Consider the following 6670-nt stretch of genomic DNA (forward strand, 5'->3'; position numbering starts at 1 on the left):
ACCGGGGGTGGCCTTACAATTTGGTACCCCCCAAAGGTTTTTAGCATTTACGTCTGAATTCCTTCATCACAATCAAGATTTGTTTGTGTTCCCACAAGGCAGTGGTGGGGGTGTTGTGGATTTTTTTTTTATTATTGGAGACCAGACAAGACTTTAAACTGGGAACCTTTCCAGCGGTGAGAACATCGACAGCTTGCCAAGCCACGTAATGGAGGACCAAGCCAAACAGCCCTTCAGATGTTGTTAAACTATGACTTCCAGTGCCCAAAAGCAACTGGAGGGCCGCAAGATGTACGACAATGATTTACCCCCATATGTAACCCATAGCAACCAATAAGATGTTTGCTTTTAAATAGGTGATCAGTAAATGCTACCTTCTGACTGGTAGCTGTGGGTTACTGCACCTGGAAAACTTAGTGCCTTTTTTACATAACCCCTTTAAATTGTTACTGCGGCCATGTTGCCTGACTAGACATATTAACCCTCCAGCCCTACTCTCCCCACCTACATGTACTTCCCTGCAAGGGAACGTCTCTGTGCACAACGCTGCTTTGTACAATGCCAATTACCTCTCTATGAACCATGCCAAGTAACATACATAAGGCTGACAATGCAGCAGGACTGTGACTTTAACTAGACAACCTAAGGGAGTAAACGTCACAGGATTTTGCCATCGTTCTCACTAGTTCTTATTAAAAGGATTGGGAGGTAATGCTTATTACGGAACCCTAGCAATTTTCTACTGCAGTGCAAATGCAAAGAGGCAACCAACCTGCAACAAGACACAGCGGGGACCTAGATTATAACAGCAAGTCTTTTCTAAGCTTGCGACACAATGTAGCTTAAACTCCCACTGTTCCAAAAACTGAAACAGCTTTGTGCAAGGACAAAAGAATATCAGACTATGTGACAAGGACGCCTTTTTCAAAATAATGACCCCAATATCCTTTTAATATTTTGGAGAGGTGTTGAAAACCTACAGCTGTTACAGGAGTTTGCAGATACCTTCATTACAGACCAATTACGTGGTGTGTGTGAGTATATACCCTACCTGGCACACTTCCACATGACCTATTGCCCAAGGAGATGTCAAGGTTACAGACCCTGTATCCCTTCCTTAGCCCATATAATAACAACTGGGGCCATATCCCTATAAATCAGGCAGAACAGCTTTTCCCTTTTACACAATATAATGTAACATTTTATTTTTATACATTATTACTAATGAGAAGGAATGTTGTTATCAATGAATTGTTCATTCTTCTTTGTGTTTTGTTGGACCTAGCATGTATATAGTGGATTTGTTTAAAAAATTATAATATAAAACTAAATAATGTGGCATTTTAATGGATTTCCTTCTTGGGGGGTACGGTTAGTATTGTAAAGACTCTATAACTGGCCATGCACTAAAAAATCTTCTCATTTGGTGAGGTTGCAAAATGAGCAGATCTTTCCCCGATATGCCCATCTTAGGGACAAACGATCAAATCAAATTGGGATCAAGAAGCTCATCTGCACATTACAATGGGATAGTTAAACCTGCCCTGACATCAGCCGGGTCGGCCTTCTGAGGGCCCCATACACAGGCCCATAAGCTTCTATGTCTGGCCAGCTTAAAGCTGGTGCTCTTTTCTGAATTCTGGTAAGGAGGCAAATTTTGATTACATAAAAAAACAAGTATAATGCAAAACAGAGCCTTCTGTAGGCTGCCAGTCCACAGAGGGGTTACCGAATAACCAATCCCAATCCTTTGGGTACCTCAGGAACCTTTTTCATGCATGTGTTGCTCCCCAACACTTTTTCCATTTAAATGTGGCTCACGGGTATAAAAGGTTGGGGACCCCTGCTATGGAGGATCAAGTTGTATCGTGTAAAATGGCATACTATCCAACATGCCCAACTGGATAATGTAATCAGTACAATTTGGTTATCCATGTGTGAGGCCATTTTACATCAATATCCAGCCAATCATCCTATGATACAGGTAGGCAGCCCAGCCCATTTGTGGACAGCATTATTTTTATAGACAAAAACACATTTTTAAACCTTTTAACTTCCACAACGAAACTTGTAGGCCATGTCACCCCCAGTCACATACAATTCCATAACTTTCTGCTAAAGCATCTGATAGCCTCAATAGCTTGGGACATTTTGAAAGTATGGTACAGTTCTGCTCCTCACCTTGGGATGTACACCTAATTCTTCCTTTTCCTCTTGCCTCTTTACATCTAAACACAGATTATACCTCTTAGAGCACTAGCATTGTATCTGACCGAGTCTTGGCACTCATGGGCCCAAGCCATTGTGAATAGCAAAACAATTCTACTTTATATGACAGATCTTCAGAAATGTTAAATGCTATTATGTATATCACAGGCTCTAAATGCCATATCTGTACATGGCACCATGGGAACAACTTAGTATCTTATGGTGGCCCTCGGTGTGACATTGGCACAATGGGCTCTTGTTCTGGAAGTGCCCTCATGCAGGCTGGTCGAACCTTGTTACGTCTATTCTGCCCACTATAACTGCCTTTCTCCTGAGGCTCCATTGTTATAAATGTATTTTGGAGATACCTTGTAAATATATTCAGATACAAGTAAAAAAAATGTCCTAAGGTACAGCTTTCCTGCTAACATTTTAGAGCACTAAAAATCTATTTTATAAGACATTAAGCTATTTAAAGAGACTTTTGAATGTTATGTTGTTTAATGGCAATTTTCTTAGAAACATCAAAATTAAGATATGACAAAGAAACTAGCCATTACATTATATCGAACCCATTGCAACGTCATTTTAAAACGAATTGTGTTCTCTAAAAGAGAATAATATTATACATCAGGGGGCTTATGTATCACAGGCTGAGAATATAACCAGTCAGAGCCACTCCTGGTTTTGTTGCTTCCGATTCTTTGGCGATGAAAGAAAATCTTGGAAATAGTGCTCAATGGTTGTATTTACACCGAAGGTTCTATTAGAAGACCTGTCCTTTAGACATTCCTCTTAATGGAGAAATCAGCCATTAAACCTGCAAACAGCCTCCTGTATGTGCCTTTTACACTCTCAGGGGGCATCTTACCACAGATCATAAGCAACTCTATGATGCTGGCAGTCTCACCAGCAATGTTGACCTGATCCTAGCATCCTAAAACTGATACATGAAGGGACAGACCAAGTAACCAATGAACCAAAGTTCTGGGTGACTTAAGGTGGCCATACACGTAAAGATCCGCTCGCCAAGCCAGTCCAAGGGACTGATATCGGCATCTACACTCGGCCCGCGTATGGCCACCTTTAGGCTGAATAGCAACAGTCTAGCTTTTTAGGATGGAGTCCAAGATGGCTACTAGGAGCCATTTTTTTCAGGTTGTAGTTGTTGATCCAGAAGCTCACAAGCATCAGCCTTAAATACAAAAATGGCACCTTTTTGGTTTTAATTAAATCATACGTTATGTAACAAAGGAAGTACTGATATTTGGGACAAGGTTAACTTGATAGTAGATGGTCCATTATTATTCCAAAGACAGCCATACACAAGTCCATTGTATATGTCAGTGATTTCAACACAGTTAAAGCAGTGGCAGGGTGACTTAGCCTGAAGGCCAGTTAGGGTGGAGGATGGTCAGTTACTCTACTAGGTATACTTGAAAGCCCAACGTAAAGGTCAGTTAGAGTAAGATTTGGGTTGATAACTTATTTGCAACCCTAGATATTCTTGGATCTATGGCTGAATGGCTGATGCATTTATGTACTACAAGTTGGTTTCTGACCAAACATTGGACCTCCAAGGTGGGCTCAATCTGAAAAGCCAGCTGCTACCATATAGTATCCAACCAGTCAGTATCCAGGACTGAACAGATGGACACCGTACAACAGGCCATATACAATATGGCCACCTTCCTATTGTTGGAAGCGCAAAGAATTGGATCAGTAGGAAGTGAAAGGATTCACTATAAGCCAGGGAACATCACATCTGATGATGCACATGGCACTGGCCAATGGTTTCAGCAGATCTTTCAAACCAGTTTGATCATCTAATTGATATCTATACATGTATGTATCAGTTAGGATAGTCAGGCATGTATTCATGCACTATACGTATAGTTTTATCTGTACATGTATGATCAGTTTAAGAGGTTTTAGAAAATCAATTTTAATTTAATTTCAAAGCCCAAGATCCACAGGATCAGTTATTGCAGTAAGTATTAGATTGTAGGTAATATAACCTCAGGGAGCTGACTGTGTTGTAATTGTTATGGGCCCTAAAATTCCCAAAGTCTTAAGGATTTTATTATCAGCCATCCCTACCAACAGCAGCCTTATTATTAAATCTAATACAGTGTGGCTATGTTTTCTTTGTAGCAGGCTGCTAAGCATAAAGGCAATTAAGCTGGCGACTTGGGACTAAGATCAAACTCCCATTCAAGGATTTATCAGCATTACAATATTTCATTCTTATTTTCAGCATAATCAAACTAATACAAATATTACCAAATACCAAGGTCGGCCCATGGAGGGCACGAGAGATTAAATCATTTAATAAATGTTCTTTTTCTTATCGCAAGAGCAAAATCTCTACATCTTTTTGCCATTTATCTCACAGGCTTCCTTGTCCTCTAGGATCCCAGCATTGTAGGTCACGAGCCTGCTGTAACACAAAAAAATGTACGAGCTCAGCACCAGAGATGCCAATTATTCAATCAATGGCAATACTTTGTAGCACTAACAATCTAACAATAATAACCCCAGTACTAGGTTGGTGCAGTCTGAAGCCCATTTAGGCTGAGTTGGGAAGAATGCCTATTTGTTCTACTATACAAACCTGAAAGCCCAACTTGAAGGTCAACTAGGGTAAGATTCAAGTTGAAAACATATTTGCTGTATGCTAGGAACTATTACTGAATGGCTGACACATCATGAGAAGAATGCCTATTTGCTCTTCTGTACAAACCTGAAAGCCCAACTTGAAGGTCAACTAGGGTAAAATTTAGGTTGAAAACATAATTGCTGTATTCTTGGAACTATTACTGAATGGCTTTAAGCTTCTTAAGAGCTTAAAGGTCCTTTGACCAAAGGTTGGACCCTTCACAGAGAGAGGAATTCAAGAGTTAAATATGACATCATAGCAGTTAAATAACAGTCAGTCACTAAGTACTAAGTATAACCTATCCATTTAGTGATAAATGAACGCAGGAAGGATCTTAATAGAATATTAAATCACTCAGCTGCCATCCAGCAGATAGATGTATATATATAACTGCTAGATGGAGTTATGTATAGAAAGTTTTCCTTCCACAGCCCCAGACTTTACAATTTTTAGGGCTCATTTATGAATATTAAGGTGCAAGACTCCAGTGCAGTTATCAAGACTGTACTGCTGGGACTCTATAACTCCCACAACCATGAAAAACAATATGTAGCACTCTTTATTATGACATAAGGAGACTTGTTACCTTGTATGTAAGCCTACACCAGTGATCCCCAACAAGTGGCTCAGGGGCATCATGTTGCCCCCCAACCCCTTGGATGCTGCTCTCAGTGCCCCCAAACCAGGGAGTTATTTTTTAATTCCTGACTTGGGGGCAAGTTTTGGTTGAATAAAAACAAGATTTCCTACCAAATAAAGCCCCTGTAAGCTGATAGTGTGCATTTAGGCTGCCTAATAGCCAATCTTAGCCCTTATTTGGCACCTCCATGAACTTTTATGTTGCTTGTGTTGCTCTCTAAATCAATTCACATTTGACTGTGGCTCACCAGTAAGAAAGGCTGGGGACCAAAAATGCCCGCGTACTTGGAAAAAAGATGACCAATGACTGGCCATTTACAACAGCTGGAGGGTTATTGTGTGAGCTTTTTAGATTTAGTGCATAAACAAACATCTTATAGAGAGTCATGTATAAACCAGAATACAAAGTAGGTAAGTAAGTAGTAAGTAGAGTTTTATTGTCATCCCAACAATTTACTTGATACAAAGCAGATACACTTGTGTCGGTGCCAATGCCTAAACTACACAGACCATAAGGAGTCAATGATCTGCCTGAGACTCCTGCCGACTGGTTGCTCTTTAGATCCGTACAGTGATTTAACCTGACAGGCACAGATGTAACTATGACAGAGAGATACGGACTGAAAATAACCAGAGACGCAGCCCTATGAGGACAGGCATTCATAATGGAAATAAAGGCTACGAGAGCCCAGCACACTCCGTCTCACAGAAGAATGCTACAAAGGCAATATTGTACAATAGCAGGACAGGGTTGATAAACAGAACCAACAGCGGGGATCTACAATGAAAAGGGACAATATTCCTTTTTTTTTTTTTTTTAATTCTAACTGTGGATTTACTTAATGAAAGTATGAAGAGCTGAAAAGAGAACAATTACACTCTCTGAACTACAAGAGCTGAATTTCTGGTTTAAAAAATGAAATATGGCTCTTAAATGCATCAGTTTTTTGTCTCCTTGCTGACTTGCTGAACTACAGCTCCCAGTACCCTGTCATAGATGGAAAGCCTATAGCTTTGCTACATGAGGAACAGTTGTTGGAAGCCCAAGAAAGCTGCATAGTAGGCTTCTGTATGTTAGACGTCTAGTGCATTTCCCACTGCATAAGGTTTCTAAGAACACTATGGCAACAGATTCTGCACTCCTAACCACAACTCCCACCAGAC

This window comes from Xenopus tropicalis, chromosome 7 (genome assembly GCF_000004195.4).
Source record: "Xenopus tropicalis strain Nigerian chromosome 7, UCB_Xtro_10.0, whole genome shotgun sequence".
In the NCBI taxonomy this organism is placed as follows: domain Eukaryota; kingdom Metazoa; phylum Chordata; class Amphibia; order Anura; family Pipidae; genus Xenopus; species Xenopus tropicalis.